This window comes from Hylobates moloch, unplaced genomic scaffold (assembly GCF_009828535.3).
Source record: "Hylobates moloch isolate HMO894 unplaced genomic scaffold, HMol_V3 SCAFFOLD_18, whole genome shotgun sequence".
Classification (NCBI taxonomy): Eukaryota; Metazoa; Chordata; class Mammalia; order Primates; family Hylobatidae; genus Hylobates; species Hylobates moloch.
The window spans coordinates 19998212-20015754 of NW_026652293.1; the positions used below are offsets into that span (position 1 = coordinate 19998212).

General features: G+C 37.2%; 1 long non-coding RNA gene across 1 annotated transcript in view; it reads right to left on the bottom strand.

Annotated features, from left to right (window-relative positions):
• Positions 1-14528, bottom strand: part of LOC131381823 (uncharacterized) — a 466887-nt gene extending 452359 nt beyond the window's left edge. The window contains exons 1-2 of the long non-coding RNA XR_009210781.1: positions 14362-14528; positions 10660-10722 (exon numbers count right to left, since the gene is read on the bottom strand). This is a non-coding gene — a long non-coding RNA (uncharacterized LOC131381823). The remainder of the gene's footprint in view (positions 1-10659; positions 10723-14361) is intronic.
• Positions 14529-17543: the final 3015 nt, after the last annotated feature.

Genomic DNA, 17543 nt, shown 5'->3' on the forward strand with positions numbered 1-17543 from the left:
AAGGTCTTGCCTTCCTCAAAGCTGTTCTATCCTAAAATTCTCAAACCTATCATTTTTATATCACCATTTTTTTTCTTTTCAACCCTAAAATTTTTTAATCTACTACCTATCAGTCTGTGCTATAAAAGCAACATAGAACTAGAAGTTAAGATGAATTTAGAGGTAGAAGAGATGACTCAGACTAAATCCCAGCTCTGGAATGCAACAGAATTTGTGAGCAGTAAATAAGGGCTCCCAAAAGACCTTCAAGATTTGATATGTCAGGCAGACACCACAATTCCCTAAGTTTTTATGGTTATATGAGAAGCAAATTTCCCCTAAGTACTTGATGTGCCTTCGAGCATCTCTCTAACGCATAAAAAGACCCAGCCCCTCAAAATTCTCAAAGTTGTATTAACACAGAAAGTATTTTTAAAAATGAATCTCCCCAGCTGACATGAACATACCAAAGCATACATGTACACAGTGTTTACTTTTTTCAGTAATAATATGTACTGGGAAAACTTTACGGGAATTACAGCTTATTTACTGCTGCTTGAAACAGAGAAAAGCCTTGTCATGTCTTCTTAGAAAGGCACCCCTTGAGATACTACTGAAATTGGCTTCTCTGTTTCAAAACACTCTTCTGAGATGCTCAGTCCCTTACCCCTTCCTTCCAATATCCTTTGTTAGAAGCCTGAAGTCAGTATGTGGTTCCCAATTCAGGACATGCTTGCAGTGTTTGAATTTGCATAAGCACATCAGGAAATCTTTCCTGTAAGGACACGTACTGGCCTCATGGCATACTTTCATAAATGCAACACTAAAAATGTTTTCCTGCAGTGCAGATACAGCCCTGTCCATTAGAAAACAGGTCATTTGGCCACTCCACAACCAGGGAGAAGGCAGAAATGACTCAGCATTTAACATGGACTAAAATGGTCCAGAAATCTGTTTTTCAAAATGAATGCCAGTACACTGATAGCTATGCTTAGACTTTACACAATACCTACAGATAAGTACACTCATTCTGGAGCTATCAACTAGAGCCAAGTAACTTAAAATGTGTTATGCATCAGGTATGTGGTATTTCACTTTCCAAATACTAAGTTAAATGTTTCATCATAAATCAGACAGACATTAAAATAAATTGGTAATATTGCATTAATTATAACACAGTAAATATTGAACATTACATCCCCAGCTAACAGTAATTAGTGTTGCCAATTAGCAGAGATTTTAGCTTTGCAGTTTTGCTAGGTAACTACTATTTCTTAGGCTCCAAACTGAGGGAGGGGGAGAAGTAGACCCTGCTATGCCTATGAGAATGAGTCAGTGAGGAAGACAATTTGCCGTTATATATTCACAGCGGGTCCTGAGCTATTGAAATCAAGAAAAATTCTTGCACTGTCTCACGTGATCTTTATGCCATGCAATGGATAGTTTCCCCTATCATAAGCTATCAAAGACACAACTTTTATAAGATTATTTCCAATATGACATAACTTGGCATATGACATGTAGAGTATATAAATGTTTGTATAAAGGGAACTGTTGCTCCTCTAGATTTTAAGCAATTTTCACAAATATGAATTTACATTTTGTAATATCCCTTAAAAAATTGTCTTCTGAAAACATGCACATCAAGAGGAAGAAATATTTTCTTGAGAAAAATATCTATGTTCTTTGCCCATTTTTTAAATTGGTTCTTTTGCTATTGAGTTGTACAAGTTCTTTGTATAGTTTAGATATTAACCCCTTATTGGCTATACAGTTTGCAGATATTCTCTTCTAATCTATAGGCTGCCTTCTCATATTGTTCTTCCCTTTGCTATGCTGCAATGTTTTAGTTGCATTTAGTCCCACTCTTTTTTGCCTTTGTTGCCTGTACGTTTAGTGTCATATCAAAATATCAATGCCAACATCATTGTCATAGAGTTTTTCCCCTATATCTTCTTCTAAGTTTTATGGCTTCAGATTTTAAATCTTTAATCCATTGTTTCTTTCTATGTATGGTGAAATCAGATTTTTTTTGGCATGTGGATATCCAGTTTCCCCAATGCCATTTATTGAAGAGACTATGTTTTCCCTGTGGCATATTCTTGCTGGCTTTGTCAGAGATTAGATGACAATATATGCATGAGTTTATTTCTGGGATCTCTATTCTGTCCCATTGGTCTATATGTCTGTTTTTACTCTGGTACCATATTGTTTTGATTACTACAGTTTTGTAACATAATTTGAAGTCAGGAAGTATGATGCCTATAGCTTTGTTCTTGTTCAAGATTGTGTTACCTATTCCAGGTCTTTGTGGTTCCATATGAATTTTAGAATTGTTTTTTATATTTCTGTGAAAAATTCCATTGGAATTTTGACAGAGATTGCACTGAATATGTAGATTGCTTTGGGCAGCACAGACACATACAAATGACCAACAGGTAAATGAAAAGTTGCTCAACATTACTAATCATCAGGGATATGCAGATAAAAATCACAATGAGATACCACCTCACATAGTTAGGATGGCTATTATCAAAGTCAAAAGATAAGTGTTAAGGACGTAAAGAAAAGGGAACCCTTATACATTGTTGGTGGAAATGTAAATTGGTTCAGTCATTATGGAAAACAGTATGAAGATTCATTGAAAAATTAAAATGCAACTAATATATGATCCAGCAATCCCACTTCTTGGTATATAATCACGCATCACTTAACAACAGAAATACATTCTGAGATATGCTTCCTTAGACAATTTTGTCACATGAATGTCATCGAGTATGCTTACACAAACCTAGATTCTATAGGCTACTGCACACCTAGGCCGCAGACCTGAATAGCATGTTACTGTAAAAAATACTGTAGGCAATCATAACATAATGGTAAGCATTTGTGTATCTAAACATATTTAAACACAGAAAAGGTACCATAAACATGTGGTATGATTTTATGGGACCATCATCATATGTGCATCATATACACAAAAGAAATAAAATCACTATCTCAAAGATAATTCACATTCATTACAGCACATTCATTACAGCACTATTTGCAACAGCCAAGATATGGAAACAACCCAAGTATCCATCAATGAATGCATGGATAAATTGTGGTGTGTATACACAATTTGCCTATGCATTCATTGATGGATACTTGGGTTGTTTCCATATCTTCCACATGTAAGTCTATGATACATCTCTCATATATACATACACAAAATAGGATATGTATATTCTATGTACACACAAATTATTCAACCTTTAAAAAGGAAATAATTTTCAGCCAGGCACAGTGGCTCACACCTGTAATCCCAGCACTTTGGGAAGCCTAGGCGGGTGGATCACGAGCTCAGGAGATCGAGCCCATCCTGGCTAACAGGATGAAACCCCGTCTCTACTGAAAATACAAAAAATTAGCCAGGCGTGGTGGTGGGCGCCTGTAGTCCCCGCTACTCAAGAGGCTGAGGCAGGAGAATGGCGTGAACCCGGGAGGCAGACCTTGCAGTGAACCGAGATCACGCCACTGTACTCCAGCCTGGGTGACAGAGTGAGATTCCATCTCAAAAAAAGAAGAAACAATTTTCATTTGTAACATGGATGAACCTGAAGAATATTATGCAAAGTGACATAAGCCAAACACAGAAAGACATATTGCATGATTCATTTATATGTGAATTCTTAAAAAGTTGAACTCACAGGTATAGCATAGAAGGTCAGGGAGGGAGATGTTGGTCAAAGAATACAAACTTGCAGTTATAAGACCATGCTAGTGTGAATACTGCTGCAATGAACACACATGTTCATGTGTCTTTATAATAGAACGATTTATATTACTTTGGATACATACCCAGTAATGGGATTGCTAGGTCAAATATTTCTGGATGGGCTAAAGAAAATGTGGTACAGATATACCAGGGGATATCATGCAACCATAAAAAAGAAACAGATTAAGTCGTTTGCAGGGACACGGACGGAGCTGGAGGCCATTATTCCTAGCAAACTAATACAGGAAAAAAAAACAAATACCGCACGTTCTCACTCCTAAGTGGAAGCTAAATGATGAGAACACATGTGCACAGAGGGGAACCACACACTGGGGCCTTTCAGAGGGAGAGCGTTAGGAAAAAATCATTAATGCGTACTGGGTTTAATACCTGGGTGATGAAATAATCTGTACAATAAACCCCCCTGACACAAGTTTATCTGTGTAACAACCTGCACTTGTACCCCTGAACTTAAAAGTTAAAAAAAATTAAAGATAAAATTTGACAAATATAAAAAGACTACTATGCTCTGGAGGCCTCAGATATAGCATGGTGACTGTAGTTAACGTATACTTGAAATGTGATGAGATATGAGAGCTTCAGTTCTCATCACAAAAAAAAAGGTAACTGAAGTGAATATGTTAATTTGATTGTAGTAGCTAAAAGATTTTATTTGTATAATATGTAGAAAGTTATTTTACTCTTGTCAGGTAAATAAGCAACAAATCTAAGATTAACTTCTTCTGTTATTTGAAGGTCACTACAGTTCCAGTAACTTTACCAGGCAAACAATGAAATAACTTAATGGAAGTTGTCTGTTTGGATAAAGTGAATATAGCCATGCCTAAATACAGGAATACCTATTAAATGCATTCCTCAAGGCATATGAAGCTTATTCTAATAAGTTTATAATTCTAGGTTATAATTATGTATCTTTAATGTACTTGGTTCATTCTCAACTAATTTGTAGTTCATGATCTAAACAGGTAAGAAGCCCTTAGAACACATTAAACACATTGTACCCACCTCCATGACAAAAGGAGTGAGTGCTTGTACATGTTTCTCCCTCGAAGTTCTCCCTCCCACCAGAAGACAAACGGAAAGCTCCTCCAACTCCAAGGAGCTTTCAGAGGTGACCTTGTTCGAACAGGGATTTAGAACCCCCGCCCACCACACAATCTTTCCATCTCTTTCACACAGAGAGGCTTACAGGTGAGCATCCATGTCTGAAGAAACTTTCTAAAGCCAAAATGGGTTCATAAGCACTTCAGGTGATATAGTCAACTGTTAGGTGAGCATTACTACTTCCATCTTTTTCTTCACCCTTTGTTTCCCTTTACCCCCTCCTCTCCTCACCATAAACTGGAGTCGGGTAATTACACTTAGAGATAAATCAAATGCCTGACCCTAAAGTCCTCCGCCCTTCTCCCTTTACCAGGATGGCTTGCTGCTCTATCTTACTACCTGCCTGGATGGCTGACTTGCATTTCTGAGGTCACAATTCTTATTCATATTGAGAAAATTCAAAGATAAATCAATGGTACAAATAAAACATTTGGTCAAACCTAAATTCAGTGTTCAAAGGACAAAGAGATTTTAAAGTCATTCTATTTTCCTTTGTGTTACTAAAGAAAATGTTCAATTGCTGATATATATTAAGATATCCCACTCTTGTGTTTGACATTAAAGCATTTTCTTAAAAAATTGTCCCTTTCAAGCAAAATTTTCATTAGATTGCTTAAACATCCCTTCAAAGGGTTAGCATGCCTGTGTTAGTAGCAGTATAAGACAATATAGGAATAGGCTAAGAGCTTAAAATACATATATTTTTTCCCAATACCTTGTATGTAATGAGGTGTGAGGGAGAAGTTATTTTAAATGTTATTACTAGAATTATAAACTTATCAGAATAAGCTTCACATGCCTTTGACCATGTTTAAAAAAATTCTAATTGGGTAGCCATTAGACCCGGGTGGCTCTGGCACTTTAAATTCCTATGTGAACAAAACAAAGCCTAATATAAACAGCAAATTAAAGAAATTGTACTAGTCAGAAATCAACTAACCTCTAACTAGGAACCTTCCGCTCTAACCAATCAACACTGTTCTTTGCCTTGCTTCTGCAACCTCTTTACAGTAGTCCCCTCTTATCCAGTTTTGCTTTTCATGCTTTGTTACCTTCAGTGAACTGTGGTCTGAAAATATTAATATTTTGAGACAGACCATATTTATGAAACTGGTTTTATAGTATATGGTTATGATTGTTCTATTTTAGTTATTAATCTCTTACTGTGACTAATTTATTAAATATTATAAGTGTGTATCCATTAAAAAACATGGCGTATATCATAAGGTTTGTTACTACCCTTGGTTTCAGACATCCATTGGGTGTCTTGGAATTTATTCCTCATGAATAAAGGGAGAATACTGTATAAAAGTTGCCCATTTTACCCCTCCCAACAGAGCTGCATGCAGATTGATGCCACCCCAATTCAGGAGTCATTGAATGCTCAAATAAGTGCTTTAAAATTTTAATGTGCTTAAGTTTGTTTTTAATCAACCAGAATAACACAGTTTGGATTGCATTATAATGTGTGGTGTTATGAACAAAATCGACATTTCTGAGTAGGAAGTATGAGACACAGATTCACAATTACTCCATATATAAACTTCTAAAAAGCTGAATATACTAGACATGTTAACTAAAGTTTCAGACTGAACTCAGACTTGAGATCTAGCATTTAAGATCATTACTATTTCCTATAGAGCATCAAATAAAAACTCAGATTAAGAGAATTTCTACCTTAAATTTTTAAAGAAAGAGCTCTAAGGTGAGGAAATAAATTACAAGTGATGGAAACCCTTTGCCTAAGGACCAGATTATTTCTTTAAAAAATAATGTATGACTTCTGTATTTAGTAAGCCCAGGAGTGGTAGATCAAAGGGCTACATATGCCATAGAGACAGCTTATCTCCCCCCTCTTCTATGTGCCGATTATACTTTCAACTGGGCTTTCCCAACAAGGTGAGAGAGATGTTAATGACAACTTCAAGCTCCACAGATTACCAGTTCAGCAGCCTCAGTAGAGGGAGGACACCTTTTCCTGACACATTCAGTAAATATCCAGGGAGGACTCTGATTTAGCCAGGCCAGGAGTTGGAGGTGGCCCTGTGCTATCCAAACCACAAGGACCAAGACCAAGCAAGGTTATAATCTTCCAGAGAGAAATCAGGTCCTGCTACCAAACAGGCAAAGATAGCAGATTTCCCCTACAATTCCTAGATATCAAAACAATAACATGAAAATTCTAAATGATTGAAACCGGTCTTTATGGCTGGCTTTTGTCATCTATCACGACAAAAAAACAGAAGCTTCATTCAGCCACACAGCAGAATACACAGAAATCTATTTTTTAAAAATAGCTTTATTAACAATTTACATCCCATAAAATTCACTCATTTAAAGTATACAGTTCAATGGTTTTTAGTATATTTACAGAGTTGGACAACCACCACCACAATCAATTTTAGACCATTTTCATTATGCGTAAAAAAGAAACCCTGTACCCATTAGCAATCTCTTCCATCTCCTATCTCCTCCCCTCCTTGCAGCCTATGGCAAGCATGAATCTATATTTTGTTGTTGATGTACAAAATATTGCACTTGCTTAATGTATACAACTTGATACAACTTCACATATGCACCCACCCATGAAACCATCACCACAATCAAGATAATCAACATTCATCACTTCCAGACATTTCTAAATGCCCTTTTGTTTTTTGTTGTTTTTGTTTGGAGGGTTTTTGTACTAAAAATAACATGAGATCAACCCTCTTAAAAATTTTAAGTGAACAATATTGTTAACTATAGGCACTGTGATATACAGCACATCTCTAGAACTTATTCATCTGGTATAACTAAAAATTTATATCTATTGAAGAACTCCTGATTTCCTCCTTCCTCCGGCCATTGCTAAACACCATTCTATGCTGTTTCTATGTGATTATTTAGTTAACTCCATAAGTGGGAAAACACTAACCTTACCTTCTCATACCTCACATGGGGCAAAGATTTAGGAAGGTTCTCACAACTAGGGCTGCAAATCTGAGTGGCCAATCCACAAGAATTAAATAGGAAATTATCTGTAGAATTTAATTGACTATTAATTATAATTTACAATTGCCCAAAGACATTTCTTCTCTTGTGCCTTTAGCTGTAAATTACATTTAACATATATTGTTATTTCCTTTTGTACGTATTTTACGACAACCATTATGCTTGATTCATCATTCTTCCCTCATGTAGTGCTGTCTAGTATAATATCTTGGAGCTTATGATATAATAAATATTGATCTCCCTTGGTCTTTATTATTCTAAGAAAAAGAGACCTGGTTCTCTTTTTCAGGTTATCATTAGGCTTGTGAAATGTGATATACAAAATGGTTCAGAGCCTTGAAATGCAGTCAGGAAGCCATTCTAAGAACTACCTGCGTGACCTGAAACCTTGCAAAACAGGAACTTGTCTTTAACATTTGAACTGGGTCACACCGCCATGACCACAACATCCTGGAAAACAGCTGAATTTCACCAATGCTGCAAGTCCTAAACGGTGACAGCCAATGAACTGTGGACTCATGTACTAAGCGAACCACTTTCACCAGTGATAACTTTCAAAACAACTTGTGATTACCCTCAGCATCCTTTTACAAATCTCTACCATCCTACCTCTCTTCAGAACACAATTTAGTTTCTAGCTCAGTCTGTCTCTCAAATTGCAATTTCTAAGACCCCAAGAAATGCCTTGTCTTACTGCATTGCAGTCTAGTCTTCACCTCTTCCTAGTTGACAGGCTCCACAATAAGATAAATTATGTGAAAAAGAAGCAAGCTTTGTCAATATAGTCAAATTGACATTTCTAAGAATTATATAAGTTTTCCCCAGAAAAATAAAGTGACTTCTCTTCAATTCACACATTTGTTTCTTGAAATATTGGGGACCACTTACAAAAGTTTAATGCAATCTTACATATTTTGGGTAAGTCAACTTTATAACATTGGGATCAAAATGCCTACTATAGTTATTTTCTGTAAGTGGTTTCCATTAAGATAACTAATACTAAACTTTATTACATTACTTTAATTACATTACTTTATTAAATACTAAACTTTATTATACCACATTAACTTTCTTTCCAGTAAAATATTACATGGAGTAAGAATTTATATAGATAAGTAGTCATAGATATAATCTTTAAAAACAATACCTTCTGATATGTCATAGGAAACATTACTTTTGGCTTCTTCTTCCCCTTACCAAATAGTACCACTTATTACAGTCCTGTGCATTGTTCTGCACCAATAAGTTGAGCAGTTGACAAATGCAATTGGATTATTAGAAATCTTATTTTCCCTTGATTATATTACAGTCTGCAACCCATGACTCTCCATATGGTATTAAAATAAGTTTGATTAGAATTCTAAGGGTAACAGTAAGTGAATCACATTATTTCCAAACACATCACTGGTATGAATGAGAGTTAAACACTAACATATACTTTTAAAACATTATCAACAAACTCCCCCAGTTAACAGCCAAACACCACAGAAAACCAGAATTAATCCTACTATCCAAAATTGTTCTGTGCAAAAATGGAACAAGAATACAATCTACTTCTGATTTGACCCTTATTAAAGTAATGCAGCATATTACAGTGGGATATTCTAATGGGCAAGAGAAAAAAAAACAAGTCAGTTATTTGAAACACGCTACTCCATATGGCTTTTCCAAGGAAGTCCTAAATTTGAGGAGAGCATCCTGTTCATTTATATGGTTTCCAACACATTTAAGTTGTATAAAGGAATACCCTAAGGAAGCTTTTCAAGTTTGTAAACCAAGCACTTTGCCTTTACCTTTATTTGCTCCCACCAAAATGCTAATGATATCATCTGAAATTTCCTGCATCCCAAGGCATATGTGTACTAATATTCATTTTACACAAGTAGTTACTACATAGACCACGTGTACTGAAAAGCCTAAAATATTTACTATCTGGCCATTTACAGTAAAAGTGTGCCAACCCCCATCCCAAACTAAAGCTAAAGACTTTAAGACCCTCCCTGCTTCATTGCTTTGCTAAATGCTGGCTCAGTCTGTTACTGGATAGTCAAAGTTTCAGATTTAAATTCTGCAGCTGAAATTTACCTCTTAAAAAAATAAATCTGTCATCTCTCATAAATTGATATAATTCTTACAAAAAAATATGTTTGCACACAGCCCTTCCCTCTTCTGTATTGTAAGCCTACCTTTCAGGTACCCTATCATGTAGGTCTCATCTGACTTTTATAAGGAAGGTATACATCTGCCTTGGAGCTATCACAGCTGTTTCCAATTAGCTAACTGACTAAATGATTAGACAACTACACATTTTAAAGTCTATTTTTCATCTATGTAGCTTGTAAATAAAGCTCTAAATTTTAGTCTCTAATCTCACTTGAATAGAAACCAATTCATGTTGGCCCCATGAAAGAAGCAGGTTTGGGGGCCAACAAACCTTTAAAAGACAAGTGGCCAACACCAAAACCTCTAAGGGATGGAGGTAACCCACTGGAAAGAAAAATTTGGAATAGCTATTGATAATCTTTCCATTTATTCCCTTCATTTGAGCACTTGAAAATCTCCTACAGCTGCCTGCCCACCATCTTTCTACTTCCCCTCTTTCTTCCTTTTCCTTTTTTTTATCTCCTGGAAGAAAAAAATGGAATCAGATCTCAGACAGTAAAGAAGCAGAAAGCAAGAGAAAAAATAATTAGTTTAGCTCCTTCTGGGCTTCCACCCTGTATTAGTCTATTTTCACGCTGCTGATAAAGACATACCGAGACTGGGTAATTTATAAAGAAAAAGTGGTTCAATGGACTCACAGTTCAGTGTGGCTAGGGAGGCCTCACAATCACGGTGGAAGGCAAAAGTCATGAGTTACACGGCTGCAGACAAGAGAGAAATGAGAACCAAGTGAAAGGGGGTCCCCCCTACAAAACCGTCAGGTCTCGTGAGACTTATTCACTACCATGAAAACAGTATGGTGTAAACTGCCCCCATGATTCAATTATCTCCCACCAGGTCCCTCCCACAACACTTGGGAATTATGGGAGCTACAATTCAAGATGATATTTGAGTGGGGACACAGCCAAACCCTATCACACCTTAACCCCATATTCTATGCAAAATGCTTACACTGCCATCTATAAATTATAAATTCAACATGAAATAACATCACAAAAAGCTAAATGTCCGAGACATCAGCCTCATAGATTATGTAGTCTCACTAACACAAAGCCTAAAGACTAATACAGAGAAGCAATTAGGTCCAAACCTGTTCATACTGTTTTCAAACTTGAAAGTTAATAAATATGGAAAAATCCTGAACTACAGTTTAAGGATGTTGTCAGTATTCAGATTATAGTTTGGGTCAGGACAGGAAAAAAAAAAGTAAAAAGGGATATAGTGTATAAAGAATATTCCAGAAAAATCATTGAAAATGCAGCAAGATCTTCGGGAGAAATGAAATTTTTCTCTAGCAATAAGACTGTCTTTGAATCTTAGATAAAAATTTTTTCCACACAGCAAAGGGAATAGAAGTTGGATATTGACACCCATGAGAAATAACAGTAGAAACAATCTTCACATCCAAAGGAAAAAGATAAATAAATGAATAAAGCTTTGAAGCATAAAGACCCGAGGCTCCTTCTTGTCCGTGTCTCATTATACTTCTCTAACCCTCTGAAATAAAGTAGCCCTAATTAACAGTAGTTAAAAGAGAATCAGAAAGGAAAGGCAGGAAGATGGAAGGAGAAAAGAGAAAAGATGGGGAGGAGGACGGGGAGAATATAATCAGAAATATGAGCAAGAATGAGCTAGACAGTGAAAGAGCAGTTAACGGGAAGCTGGCTGGAAAGCAGACTTGGGAAACAATTCCAGTAGAAAGGGTAAAAGAATGGAAGTGTGGAGAGTGGGAGAAACACCATACTGGGGAGGCATGGAAGAAGAGGCAGGAAGGAAAAGCACAAGAACCAAGGAACAAATGGAGAGATCCTACTGAATGAAAGAGAACTGAGGAACTGAGAACCTGTGAAGAATTATTCACCAGAAGGAAGCCAGGTTGAGGAAGCAGAAGCAAAGATGGAAGAGATTAGGCTAAAAGCAGAGAGCTACAAAATACTGGTTAGTGTTTAAGATACCACTAGAAATTTGAAACCATGGTAAAATTGTCTATGGGTGTGTTTTTAAAAATTAATTCAAAAGAGGAAAGGGATAAACTAAATTTTAAGAATCTAGATTCTGGTGGGAGGATTGTAGCCAGCTGAAAGCTGAGATGCAAGTTGTGAAAACTTTGGGGAGTTCACGGAGAAAGCCATCTTTCAACATAACTGGCTGTTCAAGACCAATGACAGGGCAGAGGATCATCAAATGTTGAGAATAGTGTTCTTTTAACATGCTCTAGGGTACAAAGCATATTAACTCGTCATTTCACCTGCAAGGGAAAGAGAATAAAAAGCTGCATTGTGTTCCTGTGTGCCTGGCACAAAGTAGAAACTCATTAAATATTTATCAATAGAATGAACTCTTTTAATGTCGTGAGACAAATATGTTGGATTAAAGTACATTTGAAATCCCAGTCAGTTATAAGAAACAACTAAGTCTAAGGCTGTAACAAAAAAATATATATATGAACTAAGATCTAAAAATAGACTATTTGTTGAATTCCCACTACATATAAGATTCTAAGTATTTTACATATTTTCTCATTTAAACATACAGCATACCTGCAAGATGGATGTTATTTTCTTCAATAAGCAGTTTAGGACACTAAAGCTCAAAGAATTTTTGTGGGTTACCCACTGGCCAATGTGGACCACCAAATGGATCATGTCTACCAGAATATAAACCCCACAGGGACGAGGGTTTTGGTCTATTTTGTTCTCTACTGTTTCCTCTAAGAAAAAAAATGCCTGATGCAAGGAAGAAACTGAACATTTTTTGAATGAATAAATGCCTATTTATGATGAGACAGCTGAAAATGACCACGGAAAAAAATGTCAGACAATCTTGCCAACTAGTCTCCTTTCAAATTCATGATGATTAACCTCAAAAGTGGGCTCCTCTCCTTAATATAGTGACCCAGGTTCATTCAGTCCATTTTTATATATAGTATTTAAAACCATGAGTCAGGATGATATCACTTCAAAGTGACTGTAAAGAAAAAAAAAAGCCAATATTTACATACCTGGGAAATAAGAAAAACCCAGAAAATGAGAAAGAGGTACTAGTGAGTCAGGGTAAGATCCAAGAGAATGTGGTGTCCCAGAAGCAGAGAGAGGGATGTATTTCAACAACAAGAGAATTGGCCAGTTTCCCTAGGAAACAGACTTCAAGACTGAGCTATCCATGCAGAAGGTTTACTAGGGAGTGCTCTCAGGATCAGCTCCAGTAAGGAACTGGGAAACACAGGGCAGTGCAGCGGGAGAACTGAGATACAATGGCAACAGGATCCAGAGACAACACAATAGGGACCCAAGAGGCTGGAATAGGCCTGTAGAGCTCCCCCTACCTTGAAGCAAGAGGCCTGCACACCTGTCATTAGATGCAGCTGGTCTTGAGGCTGCAACTGATATTCATCACCACATACCTTTCTCCGTTAACTAGATTCACTTCACCCTTGGAGATGATCTAAAATTATTCTCCTGATCACCAGACCAATAATTAAAGTCAAGTCACAATAGTACCTGATCAGAAAAGTGCTGGGCCTGCTAAAAGAGGAAAGTGACTTTGCATAAAAGGAGCTGCAGGACTTAGCAACGTGTTTACTCTTCCACACACCTGGAACCACGCGCCCTAGTAGCTTTCCTCCTTAATACTAATTTGTGTCTAGTCTACACCATTGCCATACTGCACACCCATACAACTGCCTCTGTAAACCCTCCCTTAAAAGCTTGTGCCATCAGACACTTCCACCGATTCCACCTCCTTATAGCTGTTATATCCAGAGCTTCTCAATGGGGACTCCACAGTTTTTGAGGATTTTAGCTTCTGGGTTTGGTATTATTCTTTCCAACACTATTGTGGTCCTAATTTTTGGTGAGTTCAATGACCACAAAGACAGTCCTTGCAATACCTTTGCATTTCACTTGCTTGACCTCTGTCTTCCAATAAGCCTGTTGTTTACTCTTCCCCATCCCCTCATTTACATCTTCATATCCTGGAGTTTGTTATCAATACCTAAGACAGTATCCCCTCTATGTCAGTTAAGATTCAGAGAAACAGCAGCACTAAAGATTAGCCAAATTAGATGACAGATTAACAGGGATTGAACCATACAGACTTGAGAGAGCCGGCTACTCATTCTCTGTAAGGCTTTTTTGTCTTCAAGTCAGAGGCTGCAGCCTGAAGTCCACAGAGCATATAGTTAAAAAGGGAGGCTGGAAATAAAGTAGAGAAAAGTAAGGACAACTTGAAACCTATGAGGACAGACTGGAACCCAACCAGTCTCTCGCTGCCTCCAACCTTGATAACATGGGCATCCTGCAGAAAAAGCTAGTGTACCTCATTAGGGAGCAAACACTCACCCAGCCTTGGGGTTGGAGAAGCTGAAGAAACACCTAGAGGTGGTGGCAGGCCGAGCTGCTGCCCCATAGCCATCAAATGAGCCAGCAGAGAAGTAACAATGTACGTGAGCTACAAAAGCATCCTGCCCAACCTTTTGAGCATAAAAACAAAATGGCTGCTACTTCACAACCACCCTCCCTAAATAGAAACAGGCAGGGAAGGAATTCTGGGAAAAAAAAAAAAAAAAAAAGCTCAGCTGGGCCAAATTGCCACATCACAAAACTATTGCCTTCTGCATGATTTAATTTCAAGTATTGCACTCTCTGGCAACCCAGCTCCTATCTTACCAGCTCACTTCCTGTAGAACTTTGGCCCAACAGTTCTTTGACCCCACTGGGACCAACAATCCATTGATGTTTACAAAGTCTCTCAGAGTCGCCATGGCCTCAGTTTCCCCTGTACCCAGGTTATTATTATAATCATTCTCATTGATTATAATAAATGCCTGGTCCAATTTCCTCTCTCTACCCTCATCATGTTCACCTGATAAAACCTCGCCACCCATATTTAAATTCAACTCTCCACTTTTTGTCTGTATCTGCACAGCTGGAACATTTTGGGGCAAAAACCACACAACCATTCTAACTGGCCTTATTTTAAGTTCATAAAGTATGTTAAGTTTATTCACTTCAAGTGAACTCAGCATTCTCCAGCACCCTACTGTATTTCCCTTGTCCATTCTAGGACACTCACAGATATACCATCTCACACTTTCTCCATGCCATACCTTTGATGCAAACTTCAAACACATCCACCCCTTTTCATTCTCAGCTCATGACCTTGCTACCCGTTTGTATCAGTTATCTGTTGCTGCATAATAAATCACACTCAAACAGAGTGGCTTAAAAACAAAAACTGTCTTATTTAGATCACCACTTTGGGGCTTGACAATTTGGCTGGGCTTACCTTTCCTCAGGTGGGTCCAATTATACGTGTGGGCCTCATGTGGGCCTCATAAAGACAATTAGGATGATGAAGGCAGCTGAGACCTCTCCCCACATGAATTTTCTTTCTTCATCAGGATTCTCAGCATGAAAGTGGAAGCTGAAAGACTTCTTAAGTCTAAAGTTAGAACTAATAAAACACTTCTGCTGCATCCTGTTGTACGGAGATCATCACAGGGCCAGATTAAAGGGCAGTGGAAATAGACTTAAGCTCTTGATGAGAGGCCAATCTGTGGCTACATTTACAGTCTACCACACTGATTAGTCACAGTAGGGCCGTTGTATCACCAATAGGAAAGAAAATAAAGAAAAATAGAACAGGAAGCAAACATTGTATTTTTAAATCCATTTTATCAATGTTCTCATATATGTTCAGGTTGTAAATATTCAATATTTGTGCTATTGTTTTTACCTTAAATATTGGCTGAATCACATATTAAATGGTCTATGTGAGGGGATCAACAAACAGTGATCCACAGGCTTAATTCAGACTGTAATTAAAGTTTTTGTAATTGAGGTTTTATTGCAATACAGACATGCTACTTCTATGTATCGTTTATCACTGTGTTCACACTACAGCAGTGGAGTTCAGTAGTTGCGAGAGAGATTGTATGGCCTGCAAAGCCTAAAATACTCTTTGGCCTTTTGCAGAAAAAAAAACATTGTCAACTCCTGCTTGATGGCATCATTTTTCCATCTCTGAAGTAAGCCAATTTTTTTACAGAATTGTAACAGACATATAGCCCATTACTCAAATCCCATTGGTTTATGCAAAAGAACTGCCCCAACAGAGCCACAGCTTACAGACTCACCTGTTAATGTTCTAAGAAATTTCTTTGGTAGGCTGTCAGATGCTACCACATACAATGAAATATTTATTCCACGTAACAATAAAATTAAAAATCACTGCAAAGGACCAGTACAGCCACTTCTTCAAATGGCACTAAAACTTAAGTAATGCAAAAGAAACCATCTTTTACTTAATCGTGATATCAAACCATTAATCAACATGGAAGAGTAAAATTTAAATATGGTTCTTAAACATTATTGTACTTCAGAGTCATCTGGGGAGGTTGTTAAAGGACTGACTCGTAGGCCCCATTCCTCAGAGATTGTGATTCAGTAAGTTTGAAGCATGGCCTAGAAACTGCGTTTTTAAGAAGGATTACATTAATTTTGATGTTCATGGTTTAAAGACCTTGCTTTAAGAAACTCTGAACTAAATGGCGTTAGAAACCAGAAATAAATGGGGCTTGGTTAACCATTACTTTTATTCCTTTACTTTCAAGAGAAAAATAAAAAGCATAGTATGTATTCTCATAGGTTAATAAGTAAATAGTAATACATCATTTCCTTAGAATTTTCACTAGAATTTAATTAAAAAGCTATTTTGGGACACTTTAGATTCTATTTCAAAAGGTTACTTTGTGGCCAGGCACGGTGGCTCACGCCTGTAATCCTAGCACTTTGGGAGGCTGAGGCAGGCGGATCACTTGAGGTCAGGAGTTCAAAACCAGCCTGGCCAACGTGGTGAAACCTGATCTCTACTAAAAATATTAAAAAATTAGCCAGGCATGGTGATGGGTGCCTGTAATCCCAGCTACTCGGGAGGCTGAGGCAGGAGAACGCTTGAACCCAGGAGGCAGAGGTTGTGGCGAGCTGAGGTTGCACCGCTGCACTCCAGCCTGGGCAACAGAGCAAGACTCCATCTCAAAAAAAAAAAAAATGTTACTTTGCTTAATCTCCCTTATGCTCTTCCTGACAATATGAATTAACTCTTTATTTTATCAATATTTAAAAATTATTAAAACTACTGGACTTTATTTGGCATTCTGGAAGGCACTCCTCTGTTTTCACACTCTTTCCTTAAAATCCTATTTCAATACCATTTGCTAAAATTGTTCATTAAGAAAAGCATTGTAATGTAACAGAAAGAGAATTGAAATTAAAAGGCACAGATGTGACTCACCTAATATGTGTATGCGATCTCAAAGCAAAATTTTTACATGTAACATGAATAGATGATACCAACTACTTTTTGCTATACCTTACAAATTTGGCAATCTGTGATAGTCTGCTTTTTATATTTATGCCAAAGAAGGCTTTAAAGATCAATTACAAGTGTTTACATGTAATTCTTATTTGGGGAATAAACGCCAATGAAAAAAGTTCTCCTCTTGCCAAAAATATTGGGCCTA